Here is a 19,657-nt window from a genome sequence, read left to right on the forward strand (position 1 = left end):
AATGTAAATTGTCTTGCTCCATTGGCAAAGTGTCTCACTTACCTCCTAAATTTAAGAACAAATGCACTTATTACAAGAAAAAATGACTTATCTAGATTTCGATTTGCTTATTAAACAGTGTTGAGACACATTTTATTTCAGACACACCTAATACGCAATTAAAACACATATTTTTTTTTTATAAATCTAGTTCAAAATCAAACACAAGCAGTCCAAGAGTTCACCTCTCTCTTTGGGTTTTTGCAGAGGCTGATTGAGTGAGAGAACAGTCCAGATAAACAGGTTTTACCAACTCAAAAAAAGAGCAAAATGAGGATGAAGTTAGCATTTCAAACTGCCCTTAAATGAGTGATAAGCAAAAACATGTATGTTCACCCGCTCCAAATGAACATCCCTCTCTATTCCCTGGAGGTAGTAGACAGCTAATTTAGCTCGAAAACCTTCATCAATACAAGATTTTCCATCATAGAAAAGATTGAAGCAGAGAAACTTTTCTGTATTAGATTAAGCTGCTCTGGATGCTGGAGACCCTCAGGGTTTGTATGAATTTATGTCCTGTGCTGACGGCTTTATTTCAGAAATGACTAAATGTCAAAAGGCTTTAGCAGGGAAATGATGAGGACCCACTGAATGCTGACTCTATGTTGTAGCAACCTTGTTTATATAGAAACATCCCAACCAAAGGGTGTCTGTTTCTAAGCCACCTGGTATTGCTTTGTTGTGGTGCGCTCAGCAGGTGGGTTAAGCTCTGATTTTCCAAGCTGATCAAATCACCAAAGAAGAACTTTAAAAATGTTAGATCTCAGCCACTGGGGGAGTTCTAGGTGTAGTTCTGAGGCCGATATCTCATTTTATAATTGATCAGTCATCCTCATCATTGCAGAGGAATCTGGAAAAAGTATTTGACCTTGATTATGAGATTAGAACACAACAGACGCAGGACAGCGAGCCACGTTTGTTCTGAAAATATGGGGCATGTCTCCTGCGCCACCATTCTTTTCTCTGACCCCTAATTCGCGGCTCATTCTTTCGGGCTGCTCACAACGGGGCAAAGCCGCCTGTGGAATGAGGTCACCGCCGTTCCTGTTCTCTGCACCGTGCTCTGCACAATTCTGTGAATTGAGTCAGGGTGGACAAAGCTCTCCTGGCTGCCCATCAGCCTCATCTGGACCCCGGTTAGATATCATGCCTATATATGTTTTATACATGCAGTCTCTTTTTACTCTACGTTTTTATTTTCATTTGCATTCTTATCTTTTGTTTCACTTTTCTTTCTTCCAATTTTTCCTGGAGAAATAAAGAGGAAAAATAAACCTCCCCTCGTCCTCCCAGACATTTCAGTTTCCTTTCACTAAAGATGAAAATAAAAAAAACCCAGCTCTGCTGGAAGCTCTGCTGCGGCTCAGACTTCTTTGTCCCACTCTTCTTCTTCTTTAATTAGTAAACACAAGGGAACAAGTGTGAGGAATGTCCCCCTTATCACTGCTTCGTGTCAGGTCATATCCAGGGTTGCTATGGTTAGCCTCTCTCTTTAGGACCGTTTTTACTCATTTTGAGGTTTCCCCTTCATTTCACCTTTCAGCTTGTCAGGTAAAATAAATCGTGTCTGCATGCTTTCACTTAGGCCTGTTCAGTTTGATTCACTCTTGTACTTCTCCTAAGGCCTTGGCAGAACCAGTTATTATTTTATGGAAAAGAGATTAAAGGTAATTAAAGCATTAGTTGTCTGGATTATGTAACAGGGGAATTATTTAAAAAGATTTTGATATGTTTAATATTTAGCTGTGTCATTAATAAACAGATACGCAAAATGTGTTTTTTATTAAAAGATTTAAAACAAAAGGTTTAACCTTTGCCGCAGTTTTTTAAAGTACAAATTGCAGAAAAAGAGTCCACATCTGATGATATGATACCCTAATATTGACCTCACAATACAATACTTATTGCGATATTGTGGGGAGGCTCATGCTAACGGGAATGACGATAAAAAAATGCTTTAACCTGTTAAAGGTACAAACATTTATTCTCATATTGAGACCTTCACTAAAATGCAAGGTATTAACTTATGAATACAACTTAACTTAGACTTTGTTTGGTAAATAAAAATATCCAGGAACAAAACTGGGTCGGTATTAGATTTCAATAAATTAAAATAGGTAAAAAATAGTAAAAGATTGCAAGGGATTCTAATTTTCAAGCTGCCTAAGGCAGTTTCACATCAGTTTTCGTTTCACTGTATAGAGCTGGAAAACTACTAAAATGTGATTGCAATGGTATTTTTATTTATTTATTTATTTATTTTCTCAGTGTCCTGTCTGGCGATGGGGCAATAAGAATAATTGTCTTGATGCCAAAAAGAGCCCAACAGATTTTACTTTCACAAGTGGAGCAGTACGGCTATTGCCATAGTGTTCCTCTTGATTTATGCATATAAATAGCTTTATTATAATTCATGCAGGGAGTATTACAGATTATATGAACACTGCAATATAAGTAGAGTAGGAAAGGAAAACCAAGGAAAAAGAGAAAAGATGAAAGTAAAAGGAAATAAAAGGGAGAACGATGATTAAACGTCTTCTGTCTGCTTCATCACCTGCAAAGTGATGTAAAAAGAACAGCACAACCAACAATATAGTATAACAGATACAATAGAGTAACACCTTAACACCATCGCTGAAGTATATGTATTTTATGTATTGATTTTATATAAATAGATGTATTTTATATTAAGGCTCCAACTTAGACACTAACCCCAAGCCTTCCACAGTTATTAAGGGATGTAAATCACTCGCCATATATTTAACGATGCATGTTGGTATTTCTTGATCCTTGGTGCTTTTGGAGGCAGTGCTGTTGTAAATGCTTCATGCAGAGTTTTTTTAACTGTTTGTCGTTTCTTAACACTTTCATGGAACATCACTGGGTGGTGAGTTGTCAAGTGATTCCTCACGTTGCTCGTATTTCCATATATATATCCTGCTGTGCTCTTGCACTCTTCTGCTGTCACCTGTTCTCATTTCTTATGAACCAAAATACTTCCACAGCAGATTTAAAATCAGCTGGGGCATTCCCATTGTCTGTCCTGTGTATCCATACTGTGTTTGCTACTCTTGCTGCTGTCTGCCATGTTTTTTTTTAATGTTGGCGCTCAAGTTGGTTCCAAAGAGCCCATTATCTTCCTATGTATTTCAGTGTTATATTCTCCAACAAAGCAAACTAAAAACTACAAATTTAGCCTTAAACATGCCATATATACCATGACAAGACTGCAACAAGATCAAAGCAATTGTCCCGCTGCAATATGGTTGGGCGTATCTGCCGATAACCGATATCGATCCGATTCAGCTGTTGAATATATGAACCATATGTAAAGCCATGTGAGCGAATGCTTTAGCCTTGAAATAAACATTATTAAAAAAGGTGACAAATTAACGCAGATATAAATGTACGTTATATTATTTATCAACAAATAAGCAGCAAAAATAAATAACAGATCCATCTGAAGCACACTGGATTGACCAACTCATTCCAGGTATCGGATCAGTGCATTTTGATTAAAAAGTGATATTATTTTCTGAACCTGAAATGGAATATGTTTAGGTTTTTTAGCAATCATCTAAAACAGCAGGAGGTCAATAAAACTTTTCATAAAGAGACAGTTCATTTGTTTTTAGCTAATGGATCACCGTTTCTTCTGAGTACCAGTAAAAGTAGCTCAAGAACAACAAACGCTTTGTCAGAGATTTATAACTCTAGATATAAGTCTCCTTGTGTGTTAAATTGGTCCAATCAAAATCATGACTTATAGCCAGCCTAAAATATCGGAAGAGATTTAAAAATGTATATTTATTTATAGACACTCATCACTGAAACTCATAGAGATTGCGCTAATTTTCCAAAAGAAAAGAGGAAAATAAATCCATCCCTTGTTGAGAATAGTTTTTAGAGACATACCTAAAAATACTTGAAGCTGTAAATTAAAAAAAAATATTCCAAAAATATAGAATAATATATAGCACACATTTATTTTTTATATAAATTAAAAAATATTCTAGATCAATTTTTGCTAGATCTCACAGTTATGCTCTACTTTGTTATTGGTCTGTCATATAAGCTCAGTAAATTACACCAAAGTAAGTTCAAGTGATATATTTACTTTTGCAAGGCACTAGTCAAATAATAATCCTTCACAACCATTATATAGAAAATGTAAAAACAATCTAGCATTTAGTAGGTTCAACAAGCTAAATAAAACTTTGATTCAGAAATATTAATGAAAATCAAGATGATTAAGATGAATATTAGGGGAATGGAGGCCTAGTGGTTAGGGCATAGAGGATGTAGGCAGTTGGGCAAAAACAAGAGGATGGAGAAAGAGTTTATGGGCAAGAGAGAAGAGGGTACAGGGGAAAAGCAGAGGGGGCGGCCGGGATTGTGGCTTACAATGGGGGCTTTGTGCGGCTCGAAGGGGGCTGGGATCACAGCGCTGTGTGCATGGGTGCAGACAGGGAACTCCAAAGTTCTTCCATGGGGAAATGGGGCCTTTTGTTGGAGATATGTGGGCTACAGAGGAGGGCTGGTGAAGGGCACAGCCAGGGTCTGAGTGACAAGACAGGTGTGTGTTTGGGACATTCTCCTGTACTGTCTGTGCTTGAACATCCAGGATAAATTTCCCAGAGGAATGGAAAACCAACACACTGTCACTGAGGTTCAATGATGGGAAAGATGGTCAAAGATGTTGGGGGAATGGATGGAGATAAACACCAGATCATCCTGGAAGAAATCTTTTGGAAACCTCTTACAATCTAGAACTATACTGGAGGTTAACTTTAAAGACACAATTTTTTCTGATCAAATCTGACACTGATACCTGGGCTCAGCCGATATCTGATACTGATCCTATACTACTGTTAAGAGTGAACCCTATAACCTACCATTTGTATAAAAGCATCAGCTTAACACAGATATGTGCACTTAATATTATTTATTAACAAATGCAGTGTACATTAGCAGCAAAAAGAAATGAATAATACTTCCATGGAAATAGTACTGCTAATGGATATTTTCAACATGTAATATAACATACAATAGTTTCCTGAAATGACTGGATCAGAATGTAACATCGTAGTTCTTTATCTGATATGTGATCCAGTCGATATCAGAGTCGATATCTGATCAGGGTATCAGATTGATGCATCTCTAGTTAACCCTAACCCTCCAGCAGGAAAATGCAAAATGAAATTTAGATCAAAGCTTATTTGTGCTTTCAAATGGCCTTAAAGTTCTTAAGATTTAAATAAAATTAAGTATCTGTGGCAATAATTATTGTATTAGACATTACTATGCATGCAGGTTTATTGGAGTGTTTCTGTTCCCCTGTGATTTATTGTAACTGTTTTCAAAAATAGACAGCAGCTAAAGCACAAGGAGGAAGGTGCAGACCATTGATGGACTGTTTTCTCTTCAATTAGGACTAAGTTTTGACTGAAGACGATGAATGTAATTGATCATGGACCTCTTCAGATTTCTATTTAGAGAAGACTTAAAAAAAATTAACAATCTGTTACAACTGTGCACTTTTAAAAATTGGTCTATCACATGAAACATAAACAAATTTCACTGAGTTATGCGAAGAGATAGAAAGAAAATGAATTTATTAGTATTTTAACCTTCTTAAAAATTAGACATTTAATGTAATCTAAAACTGCTCAGCCTTTAGAATCCAGCTTTTTGTTCAGTTTTGCAGTTGTTTTTTGCATGCGTAGTCACCAGTCAACAAGATACTGCTCTCTGCTTCCTTATATCCATATCTTGAAGTCTTTCTTTGAAGGAGAAAAGCAGTGAGGACATGATTTAAGATGGGGGGCCATGCTCTGTGCTCCAGTTGTCCCCGGATAGTGTTATCTGGAGAAACACATCCATGCCTCAAGCTTGAACAGATAGGGTTACCTGTTTGATGCTGTCACTGCCTTCTCTCTGACACCCATAATTTACACCCTGCTAAAGCTTCAGGAAGAAACAGGCTCACTGTGAAGGAGCGATTTCTGAATAAATGCTTCACTTTAGAGGAAATTCTTTTTTTAAATCTCTTCTTTTAACTTATCTAACCCAGTTTGACCCTGATAGGTTATATAAACTTGTTGTCTAACCTTCAATGTCTCTTTAGATCCATCAATCAGTTTTATCCTATTCAGTCAGGACACAGTTGACTCACTGTGACTCTCAACTGATCCTCCAGTGTGTCTGCAATTCCAGCAGGGCTTCAGAGATTAGCCCCGTGATTTTGGAGTTGCCAGAATAACACACCGGCACACACCCCAACATGGGGAAACTGCCTCGTTCCTTTGGATCATGGCAGGCCTCGCTATCACAAAGAGCCACTGTGGGCCAAAGCCACCGAACGGCTGCCATCTGCAGTCGATTACTCTGCCAAAATACTTTGTACCGTATCTCCCACAGCAGCTTTCCCTTTCCTTTCATTGGGCTGAAGGCAACACCCATCAGCATGAGGCTAATTTTACTCTCTCGCTATGCACAGTTCTCTGCAGCATAAACAAAGTAGTACACATTAAAATGTTTGTCTTTGAGCTGCTAATTAAGGCATCCAGTGTCTTTATCATAATCAGCAGCTTTGTTAAAGGTTTCTAAACACTGATAATACCTTAAACTGATAATCCTTTCTGACATCAATAAGCAAGGGAAATAGATGACACCAAACCAAACACATTAAATGCTCTGAACTTTCATATCAATGTGTTTTTTGCACCATGTTTTTTTTCTCCCACACTGTTTACATTTGATCACTGCTGCACTTTAAGGAATGGAAATGTCATGAAAGCTGTACAAAATGAAATTTTGTTTTGTAAACACTCTTTGCATACAAAATTACAATAAAATAGTCTAAGTCTAAGATGGATGTTACAAGGCACAACAATAGGAGACATTCTGATAGGTGCATTTTGATTTGGCACAGGTTTTTTTTTTTGTAAAGTGTAATCTCAATAGAACATCAAAGTTTTAAGTGAAAAATTGTACCTTTGCAGTTTTCATTTAATTTGGGAGTGAAAGTGATTTATAAGCTCTTATAATGTGGTTTTAGTATTAGGTTGGTCAGAGAAATAACAAAATGTATCCAGTAGCTGCTGCAGACTCAGACTGCTACTCTTGACTGCAGACGTAGGTTTGTAATCAGCTATTTTAACCTTGTTCTGTGAGCTTTTATAATTTTTTTAATGTTTTGCTGAGTTGGAATAATTGGAGCAGCTGTAAACAGCAAAAACACAGCAAATATTTTTTCCCATGGCAGATCATCAGCTGCTTGACTTCAATTCAAATCAATTCAGTTTATTTATATATAGCGCCAATTCACAACACGTCATCTCAAGGCACTTTACAATTATACCAGATCATACAGTCAGAGTGGTTCAAAGTTTCTATCTAAGGAAAACCAGGTTATTGCATCAACTCATTGATTCAAAGGCAATTCTTCACACTAAGCATGCTTGTAGCGACAGTGGAGAGGAAATACTCCGTTTTAACAGGAGGAAACCTGCAGCAGAACCAGGCTTAGTGTGAGCGGCCATCTCCTGAGGCCGACTGGGGTTCAAGGAGACTGAAGCAGAAATAAAAAAGGAAACTGTCACCCAGCTCCACAGGCGGCTCTGTCCAGGAAACACACAGCCAGCCTGATGAGTTCCGAGCAGGCTTCCATGTCAGAGGATGAAGAGAGCACATCCATCCAGTCACAGTCAGAGAAACAGGACCACACTGAAAAACAGACTGAGCACGAACCTGCCCTCGGTCTGATGTGGCATCAGATGAAAGCAACTTATACTCAAAGCTGCAATGTCAGTACCATTTTGGAAATGAAAAAGGTGTAACAAGGAAAGTTTTTTGCCAGATTTCTTAGTTTGGAGCTCAGAGATTGATGTGTTTGGACAGAATAACAGACTCTGCTGTTAATTACAGAGCATATCAACAGCATGCTGTTGATACTATTTCTGCTGTTTTGACACTGCTGGTAATTTGTCGGAATGCACCTCTTTGCTTATTGGAGCAAGAAAGTAGATTTTGTCCGAGTGTGGCCACGCCTCTCTGGACTCCAGTCTTCCTGGGGATGTGTGCATCTGGTGTGAACAATAATCACTGATCTAATCTCATCAGATGATCGCTGTGCTTTTTATCAAGCTTTAAAACCTGAAGGACGCTCTACTTTTCAGGCTTATTTCAGGGTTTCATGAATTTCCATTTCATCGTCACCACAAATATTTCCGTGTTACTACATCATTGTGATATGGTTGGAACATGTTTTCACGTTTGTAGACACAAACTCATTTTGATTCAAAGAAAGGGTCCTATGTGAAAGCCACTGATGTTTATCTCATCTATCCAGTACCCCGGCTTTTGAAACATGTGGTTCTCTACTGCACCATTCTCTCTCCCACAGTCTCTTATGTCCCCCCTTTTCTTCCTTCCAGACTTTTCTCATTTCACCCCTGCATGAGAAGCATTTGAAATATGTGCTTTGTGGGACTTGAAAAGGGAAAGATTCCAAAATTGCATCTGAATTCTCTCTAGAGTAAAAGCTCAGCATAATACAGGTCTCAGAAGTCCAATCCAACTGACAGGACACCTACTAAAGCAAATGAATATAAGATGGGATGTATTTTAACTTCCATATGTGCAAGAATGTTTTGCTTAAGCTTCTAAGCAGTATTTTCCTCCAACACTATTGTCACATTTCCATCTGTGCTCAATTCACATTTCTTCTCTCAACTAAAGGTTTTTAGTTTGTACTGTATATGTTTTCTATTTTCTTTGGCATTTTGTACCATGAATCTTTTTTTTTAGCTTTTGTAAATAATAAATGAGTTCACTTTTCCTCTTGTTGCAACACCTAGTAAGTGAAAATAAAAACACAAGCAAAAAATGAATGGAAACTGTTCAAAAGTAATTTACCACTAATATATAGTTATCTAACCTGACCATATTATTCTTTGGGTTATTTTGCAAATCGATTAATCTGTTGATTATTTTTTTCAGTTAATTGATAAAAAAAAAAAAACCTTTCCCACTTGAGGAGTTTTGGAAAGAGCATATTGACAGTCGAAAGCATTTTTATTTCTTTAGCCCTTTTAATCTTAAATGCAAAATGTTTATATATATATATATATATATATATATATATATATATATATATATATATATATATATATATATATATATATATATATATATATATATATATATTTTTTACAATTTGGATATAATTTCTGCTCTAAATGTGTTGCTCTGTCAGCTAAAGGCATGTTTTATGTCTATACTCCAGTTAATGATTAATTTATTACTAAATTAGTGGACGAATATTTCTACAATCGACTAATCACATTTAATCTGATTAATCATTTCCGATTAATTGTTTTAAACATCACTTAAAAACCAAACCTAACTTTAAGCTAAAAAATATCAATACCGTATTTTCACGACCATAAGGCGCACCGGACTAAAAGGCGCACTCTCAGTTATGTGTCCCATTTCTGTATTTAACACACACATAAGGCGCACCGGACTATAGGGCGCGTTTTTTATATACAGGTACATGTCCTCTACTACCTTTAAATACCTCTACTGCGTATTTAAAAATACAGCGGGGGCAAAACTGAGTATGACTGTGCTTTATTCATGTATTTATTACAAAGTATTAATCAAACCTGGCAGCTGGCCGTGAGTCAGACACATCGCAGATGACACAGCGCTGTGATCACTCCTAAATTAACTTAAAATCCTGAAACCTGCCGACGGAATATGTTCGCTTTTATTACCGGTATCCTGGTGCCTGCAGTTAAAATTATTTAGATGAAAAACACCTGCCAGCAGCCGCGGTGAGGCTGCTGTTGAAGGGATTTACTGTCGGTGCACCGCTGGTATGTGGGGGTCTGAGCGCCTCCGACAGAAATAGATAATCTGGATGAAGTGACTGCAATTATTAAGTTTTCAGGTGGACTTTCTCACTTAAAAACATATTAAAACTACTTTATTCCCACTGATCACAGCAAATATAGCTGCAAGATTTAGATTATTTAGATGAAAAAACACCTGCCAGCCACCGCGCTGAAGAGGAGGAGACCCGCCCAGAGGTTGCTGTTGAATTAAGCTTTCAGGTAGAAAAATAGAGCGGGAGCAAAACTGAGTATGATTGTGCTTTATTAATGTATTTATTACAAAGTATTAATCAAACCCATCAAAGTCATCATCCTCTGTTTCTGAATTAAACAGCTGCGCTAAATCAGACATGCCAGTTTCCCCTTCTTCGCTGTCAGAGTCACTTTCCGTGCAGCGCAGCTCCTCAGAAATAATGCCGGCTTTTGCAAAAGCTTGAACAACAGAGCCAGCAGACACGTAGTAGTCCAAGCATCTACAATCCATCCGCAAACTGTGGCGTAACTTGCACGGCGCTGCCTTCCCATTATCCTGAAACTGTGGTCTCCGTCTGTCATCCATCGCTCCCACGCCGCTTGCAGCCTTACTTTGAACGGCCGCTTCAAACCGATGTCGAGCGGTGGAAGTTCCTTTGTCAGACCCCCGGGATAACGGCGAGCACAGCGTTCATTTGATTCACCTTTTTTTCACATCAGCTGTGAGATGGGCACGCAGCGATGGTGATGCGTGGAAAAAAACACCTAGTCTTCTCAGATACACCTGCCTCAGCCACGCATCCACCCCGCCTTTTTCATCTAATATCATATGTCATCAGAGCGCTGTGTCTGTCTCGCTGTCAGCTCCCAGATCTGCTTCTCTGATTGGTTGATGCGGCGCGTCCAGCAGCAAAACTTCAATTTTTCCATCTCGAGCAGCAGCAGCGCGTTGGCGGCGCTTCAGATGCTTAAACGCTCCCGACGTGCTGCACCAAAACGCGCTGCAGGACCTTTTACTGCACCTATACGCGCGTCAACCATTGACTTTGCATGTAAACTCGCTGCTTCTGCTGCACCTGCTGGGTCCGGTTCACACCGATGTCGAGCGGTTGAACAGCGAGCACAGCATTCATTTGTTTCCCCATGTTTTTCACATCAGCTGTGAGATGGGCACGCATGGAGTTACATATTAACAGCGATGGTGAGGGGTGGAAAAAAAAAACACCTGGTCTCCTTACATTCAGCCACTCTTTCATCATCTCCTCAATGAGATGGTCTCAAAAGTCGCAGTTACAACACACATAGGGCGCACCGCACCATAGGGCGCACCGCACATTTTGAGGGAAAAAAAAGACGTTTAAGTGCGCCTTATAGTCGTGAAAATACGGTACCTTTGACAGATTTAGATTTATGAAATTTTTTAGAGGTTCTATTTTTAAGGGGAGTTAAGTCAATGATACTCAAAACAAAGTTTGAGGGAATACCTATTTTGATTTACATTTTATTTAAAAAGTGCCTTTTTGAATATTATGCTGACAGTCTTTCTGGATTTTTCCAGTCATGAAGATAATTTAGGTTAAAAGGCCTCCTCCCCATCATCCTAATCTTTAACGCCCTCCTCAGTTTCATTGCTTGTTTGTAGATTTAAAAAAAATAAATAAAAATACCACCAAACACCACAGGAAAATAGAACATTAGCTGTTTTAGATAATTTTGTCTTTATTTATTTTTTTTTACCACAAGTTTCACATGATATATGTTTTACAGGAATTTTACAGGAGCCTGGAAGCAGTGCAAACTATATATATATATATATATATATATATATATATATATATATATATATATATATATATATATATATATATATATATATATATATATATATATATCAACTTATCATTAAAAGAGATAAAAGATCCACTTTGATGCCCGAGCAGCTAATAAACCCAATATTCAAGCCATACACGGAGTTACACTCAAAATGCTCTATTTGACAAGGATCTGAGACTTGGTGCATGTAGGAACCGCTCTGCTGAGAAAAGCTGAGATGAAGAAGAACAGGTTGCTCCCAGCAGCAGATGGCAGAATGAAAGCTCTGTGGGGCTGGTGTCGAGGTAACAGTCCATGTCATGTCCAGAAAGCAGTAGGCAGAGCAGATGTCCAACAGGGGCTTGGCAAGGCAGGAAAATTTGTGAAATGTAGTGGAGGTCAGAATTAGAGATCAGGCAGGAGACAAAAACATTGGACTTCTACAAGCACCAAGCTTATTCAATAATCTGCCGCGTTTGTCGAAGGCACTGATCTCAATTTATTCACTCGATTGCTGATTGGCCGCCATCTTGGTACTCCCCACGATCACGGAGTCATACCATAAAAATGCCTGTAATGTAATTACAATAACAATGTAATCTGTACATGTATATTACATGTACATTGTTTATTTGGCACTTTTGGCAAAACATTTTGTTGTGAGGCATTTGCATGATATTTTTTATTACATGATTTATAGATTTCATGGACTTCATACTGAATATGCAATGTCATGTTCCTATTTTTACCATTAACTATAGTAATCTACAGGTGCTATCAAACAGCAAATGTGTGTCAAAGTGTTGAATTTGTCCTTGTTTTAAAAGTCTGCCTGCCCGCCTGAAAAGGAGAACATCATCATTGTTTGATACTGTAGAGCACGTATTGTTTACATTCCGACCGGTCTAACTAGGGAGTACCAATATGGCGGCTGATGACTTCACAGCCCCATGTACTACCAACAGGTTCAGGTATCAGCAAGCCAGCAAATACATAAAATAAATAAATAAGTGGTAGAAGAGTGGTAAATAAATAGGTGGATGAGCAGGTGAAGGGAAATAGCTTAAATGCCATGAGAGGTGGTTCACAGGTGCATCAGATGAGCCTGATTACAGCAGTGAAGCAGGAATGTGAGATAATGTAGACCAGAGGTCATTCATTCCAGTCTGGTGTTGTGTATCTTCTAAATGCGTCTCCACTTTCACATCTGAATCAAATTGCAGAATTACCTCCTCAGTATGCATTCTAGTACTCCAGAGTCTTTCTAATGATGTTTGACTGCAGTATGTTGAAGCGGAGACTTATCCAAAAAGCGCAGGACACAGAACCTCAGATACTAGAAGAACATCTGGCTTACACATGTGTGAAGATGCATTAGGTTGGTTAATGCACCTGGAAGCCAGGATAACAGGGTTACATTTTAAAGTTACTCTAAACCACTGGTCTCCAGCTCCAGTCCCAGAGGGTCGATGACCTGCTACTTTTAAAATGCTGGGCTAATGCTTGAGTCCAGTTTAGCTGTTTGATTCAAGGATTCAAATTTGAGAAACATCTCCATAAAGCTGTGCTTTATGTATGAAGCTAAGCTCATCTTCATGTTTAAATTTTCATTCAGCTGTCATAAAGCTTTTTGGCTTCTTACCCAAAAATGATACCAGAATGGTCTCATCACCCAAACGTTTGGTTAAAATGCAAACGTTTTTCAAAACCCTGTAAACCATAGATGTGGATAAATTAAAACAGCATCAAAAACCAATCTATATTTGATTATTTGGAAAGTTATGTTTCAGTATATGTAAGACAAAAAACTCTTTATCATTATTAGTGCTGCATACCAGCACTAAAATGGTGGTATCGGTATCAATGAGTATTTTGAGAGCCAAAAGTTTATTCAACTATTGTCATCTATTCCAGGTAGGCAATAAAAAGTTTTACTGGATTCACTTTGTATTTGTTTTTTCCTGCTTCACAAAGGTAGGCAGCAGCTTGACAAAGCCATGATGGCAATTATTTTACATCCAAGTAGTATTCAAGTCTTCATATATTCACACACACACCAATTTCTAACAGATGGTATTGGTATTGTATCGGTATCGGCCGATACGGCACAGCCAGGTATCGGGGCCATAAAATGGCATCGGCGCAACATTAATTATTATCATTTTTACAGTTTAGTTTATTTAACGGATGTCAAGACCACATACTTGTTGATCTCTAACCCTGCTTGAGGTCATGACCACAAATTTGGGAATCAGCGCTTTAAATACCACAATGCTGAGCTCTAATTTTTTAATTACCGTATTTTCACGACTATAAGGCGCACTTAAACGTCTTTTTTTTCCCTCAAAATGTGCGGTGCGCCCTATGGTGCGGTGCGCCCTATGTGTGTTGTAACTGCGACTTTTGAGACCACCTCATTGAGGAGATGATGAAAGAGTGGCTGAATGTAAGGAGACCAGGTGTTTTTTTTTTCCACCCCTCACAATCGCTGTTAATATGTAACTCCATGCGTGCCCATCTCACAGCTGATGTGAAAAACATGGGGAAACAAATGAATGCTGTGCTCGCTGTTCAACCGCTCGACATCGGTGTGAACCGGACCCAGCAGGTGCAGCAGAAGCAGCGAGTTTACATGCAAAGTCAATGGTTGACGCGCGTATAAGGCTGGGTGGCTCCGTATGGATGCGTGGCTGAGGCAGGTGTATGCGAGAAGACTAGGTGCTTTTTTCCACGCATCACCATTGCTGCGTGCCCATCTCACAGCCGATGTGAAAAAAAAAGGTGAATCAAATGAACGCTGTGCTCGCCGTTATCCCGGGGGTCTGACAAAGGAGCTTCCACCGCTCGACATCGGTGTGAGGCGGCCGTTCAAAGTAAGGCTGCGAGCGGCGTGGGAGCGATGGATGACAGACGGAGACCACAGTTTCAGGAAAAGTGGGAGGCAGCGCCGGGCAAGTTACGCCACCGTTTGCGGATGGATTGTAGATGCTTGGACTAACGTGTCTGCTGGCTCTGTTGTTCAAGCTTTTGCAAAAGCCGGCATTATTTCTGAGGAGCTGCGCTGCACGGAAAGTGACTGACAGCGCAGAAGGGGAAACTGGCATGTCGGATTTAGCGCAGCTGTTTAATTCAGAAACAGAGGATGATGACTTTGATGGGTTTGATTAATACTTTGTAATAAATACTTGAATAAAGCACAAACATACTCAGTTTTGCTCCCGCTCTATTTTTCTACCTGAAAACTTAATTCAACAGCAGCCTATGGGCCGCGGGGCATACGGGCTCACCTCCGCAGGTGTTTTTTCATCTAAATAATCTAAATCTTTTTAAGTGATAAAGCCCACCTGAAAATTTAATCATTGCAGTCAGTTCATCCAGATTATTATCCTGCCTATGTTTTAAGTTAATTTATGCGTCAATAAACGAAGAAGAAGGGGAAACTGGCATGTCGGATTTAGCGCAGCTGTTTAATTCAGAAACAGAGGATGAGGACTTTGATGGGTTTGATTAATACTCTGTAATAAATACATGAATAAAGCACAATCATACTCAGTTTTGCTCCCGCTCTATTTTTCTACCTGAAAACTTAATTCAACAGCAGCCTCTGGGCCGCGGGGCATACGGGCTCACCTCCGCAGGTGTTTTTTCATCTAAATAATCAAAATCTTTTTAAGTGAGAAAGTCCACCTGAAAATTTAATCATTGCAGTCAGTTCATCCAGATTATTATGCTGCCTATGTTTTAAGTTAATTTATGCGTCAATAAACTGTATCAGAGGAGTAATCACAGCCCTGTGTCATCAGCATGCCGGTTCCCAGGTTTGAATAATACTTTGTAATAAATACACCTTGCAGCTTTATTTGCTGTGATCAGTGGGAATAAAGTAGTTTTAATATGTTTTTAAGTGGGAAAATCCACCTGAGAGGACATGTACCTGTATATAAAAAACGCGCCCTATAGTCCGGTGCGCCTTATGTGTGTGTTAAATACAGAAATGGCACACATAACTGAGACTGCGCCTTTTAGTCCGGTGCGCCTTATGGTCGTGAAAATACGGTATTCATCACCAGGGTTGATTATTGGATAAGTTGTTTCAAAATCCAGACAGCCTCCTTTATCGTGATCCCATGAAAGTTTTTAACCGTCCGGCCTTGTTTTATAGTTTTCTTTAACATCTGAAGTTCTGGCTCATGAGATTCCCTTAGTGCCTTCAAGATCTCCATCTTGTCAATGATTTTTCCTTGTTTTTTAAGTTTTGGTTGCAATTTCTTTTAGCTAATTTTAGCTCTGAAGCTATCAGTTGTCTATGCTTATTTATTTTTTCCCCACTTCACTCAACCTTTTGATTAAAATATGAAGTCTTTCTGAACAATCACTGCTACAAGCCTTTTGACTGACTTTTAGACAGGAAGCCACTAGTATTTAATTATGCAGAATAAGTCATGGATGTTGGATTTGTTGATTATCTATTACTCTCAAACTAGCACATTTTGTGTTATTCTGTTTAAGACATCCTATCGGTGTGAGGTTGTTGCTCTGTGTGGGTGTTTTGGGTCGTTGTGCGCCCCACATGCTGTGGTTGTTCCCCCATTCTCTTCTGTTATTTCCTTGAGGGTGGAGATTTTCTAAACCCCATTATGTTTCTATTTCTGTCCTTAATCTCAGCTGCCAGCTGGGGTTACAATCTGCCACTAAGTCAAAACTACTGGAAAATGACTAAATATTTTTTAGTTGCTGTCAAGTTTGACCATATCTTTTGATAAAAGATCCACCTTCATTCCAACTTTTTTTTTGATGGTACTGAATTGTGCCAGTCTGGGCTGGTCCTCTCTGGTACTGTATCTACATTTTCCCCACTTCATTCTGTTATCGGATCTTGTGCCGCCACACCCCCTCTCTCTCTGCCCACATTCTTTACTCTCCTGAGAAATATTCCCTTTCCAGAAGGGAGCACCCTGCGAATGTCAGAGGGATTTACTGCAGTCTCTACATCTGGTCATTTCCTAATGTATTAAAGAAATAAAAGGTACACCACCCCTACTTCACGATATTGTTACTCCAGACGTTTTGTCACGGATTGGCACAAACATGAGGGTTAAATATGAAGCATTCAAATTAGAAACACAGAACCTTTACCCCTCCCTGCATTTCCTTTTAACTGTGAGACTTTTTGCACCACTGCCTTGCTGGAAACAACGCCTGCTTCATAGCCAAGAGGTCCCTGTGCTTGGAATGAGTTAAACCAGGTCTGTCCGAATTCCAGCAAACGCTCACACGCTGAAATGTATGCATCCAGTCTCCTCTGTGGGGCCTTCTGCCCTTCTGTTCCACTGCCGCCTGAATGCCTGAATTGACAGCTGATTCAACAGCGTCACCGTTATTGCAACCGAGGTGGTCAGGCTGTTAAGTAAACAAAGAATACAGCACTTTAAATATTTTATGTTATTTCTTTAGCTTGACTTTCTTTTTGGTTTTTTCTTCAACTGTCATTCTTAATTCAAAATAAAACTTTGCTTTAAATTAATGATGTATTTTCACCAAAAAGGGCAAAATTTTCCATTATGCCACATCAGGTTTTAATCTTCAACGCCGATTTTATACTTCTTCATAAACCATGCTGAATGGATGAAGAGGAACTTGCTTATGTTTTAAAGTTGTTAGTCCTGCCCATTTTTCACATATTTATTCTTTGTTCTTCACAGTTAATGTAGCGTAGAAATGTATGACCACATCAGCTTGAGCATGGGTGGTCTGTGCTTAGTGTTGGAGAAGTATGTTTGGGGTGCAGTGGTTATTCCCATTATGTGTGATGGAGTGTGCAAGCTCCCTGACTGTTTTGAGCATGCACCGAAATGCTGTGGTGGGATTGTGCTTGTTCATTACTGAAATGGCAGTATATCAGGATGACAGGATGATGCATTGAGGACCCTGGTAGCAGAAGTGTTAGTTTATCATTTACATGTGTGGCATGTGCACACCAGTCATCAGAGAATTTGATGAGTAGCCATGATGGCCAAGGCAACATCCCCTTTACACCTATGTTAGTCTTACAGGGCTCCAAGTGTTTTATTATATCTCCTTGGCCCACAGCTGCAGCAGACATTGCATCTGTTCACAGCTATAGCTGGAACCTTAAAAATACAGTGCCATGATCAGTCTCATGACACTTAAAGTTTGCTATTCGTCATGCTTCCTGTGTAATACAATCCTTAGCTAAGGAGGATTGCACACAGCTCCAAATTGCACATATGTAGCCATGTTTCCATCTAACTGGAATGCAAATATTAAATAAACTATTAAAGGGGTCATAGAATGATTATATAGGATATTTGGTGCTGGTCCTTAAGGTCTCTGAATAGGATGCATAACATTAGTTTGGCTGAAAATGGCATAAATGTTGTTCTATTAGCCCTAATGAAAGCCAGGTTAAAAGCCCCAGAATGAAAGTACAAGTTTTCTTCTTTTTATGGTATGATCATAAATATTTAGATGAGCCGTGCGCTGATTGGTTGGGTTACATTGAGCGAAGCTGCTGAGCAAAACGCATCATAGCAACAAGCACACACTCACTGAAACATCAAATTGTTGATATGGTAGGGTGACCTGACGTCTTCTTCTTCTTCCCGGACATGTCTTACTTTTCATTTTGGGAATTTTAAAGCCGTCAGCTCTGTGGCTGGATGGAGCGACTGAACCCATCCCGACACCGTGCTTCCCCCCCCGGCAAGGATCGGGTTTGGTCACTCCGTCCCCCGAATGCCCGGTCCGGTCCAGCCAGCCTCAGCCCTAATAATGTTCCAATTCACAAGAACAGTAGACAGAGAACGGACAAAGTCCCCGGGTGTTGTTCTCGTCCCTCCCTATTTAGCGAGTATGCATCAGAGCAGACTTGTCCATTCTAGAGATCGACAGCTATCCCAGCATGCACTGGGGCAGCACCAGCTTCCAATGGGGCGCTCACAGAGCTCAGAGTATTAAGTTAAAAGTTATAATTTCTGTTGTTGTTGTTCAATAAAAGTACATTTTAAGATCATTTGAGGCAAGAACATTATACTTTTAAGCGTCACTATATGTCCCATTTACCGATTTAATGCATAATAAAAAAAAAAAAACAGCGGAGGCTAATGGCACCTCAGAGACTAACGGCAGCCTATCTGCAGCAGCCCTTTCAGCATAGCCGTGTGTGAAGGACCATATTCATTTCTTAATATTCCCCCACTAAATGAAAAAAGTAAGAATTTATTATTATCTAGAGACTATTAATAACAGGAGGTTAAATGCAGCTCTAGACAAGCTGAGCGTGTGGTGACGTCACAAATACTCTTCTGTTCCAGTTGACCCATAGTTATTCTGCGTGCTCCCGTTCTCCCGAAGTCCAGACTTTCCTGTGTTCTTCTCAAGAACATCCTTGGCGAGGACACGAGTCTGTACTCGTGTTCTTGTGAATTGAAAAACAGCCTTAATTTGCAGTTGCTTTTGTTACTTCCAGTATTTTTTATTTGCTATCTGTTTGTTTGTTAGCATTATTTAGGTGGTTTGCAGCGGGCTTTGTTTTATTTGTTATAACATATAGGGTAATTCTGCAGATTTCTACAAAAGCACTTAACATTGTGTGGTAGGGCAGTGAGAGCAGTGTTAGTGGAAAATCTTAGTGGGGTGTAAATGTGCTATGATTTCCTTGACACAGACATTATTTTTTCACATCTGTAGCAATCCAGCGGGGTTCGAACAGGAATGCAGATCTTGAAGGCATTAAGGGGATCTCAGTGGTGTAATTTGGGCCTCATGAACAAGAACATCAGACGTTAAAGAAAACTATAAAACAATGCCGGATGGTTAAAAACCTTTCATGTGATCACAATAAAGGAAGCTGTCTGGATTTTGAAAATTATGTCATCGTCTTTTTGCAGCCATAACCCTAAAATCAACTT

The 19,657-nt window shown here is 39.2% G+C and overlaps 1 protein-coding gene across 3 annotated transcripts in view; it reads left to right on the top strand.

The window, feature by feature from the left end:
- LOC119775713 (myosin-10) overlaps positions 1–19,657 on the top strand; it is a 91,836-nt gene that overhangs the window by 17,840 nt on the left and 54,339 nt on the right. The window lies entirely within an intron of this gene.

Source organism: Cyprinodon tularosa, unplaced genomic scaffold (assembly GCF_016077235.1).
Source record: "Cyprinodon tularosa strain WSP-4 unplaced genomic scaffold, ASM1607723v1 ctg89, whole genome shotgun sequence".
Taxonomy (NCBI): domain Eukaryota; kingdom Metazoa; phylum Chordata; class Actinopteri; order Cyprinodontiformes; family Cyprinodontidae; genus Cyprinodon; species Cyprinodon tularosa.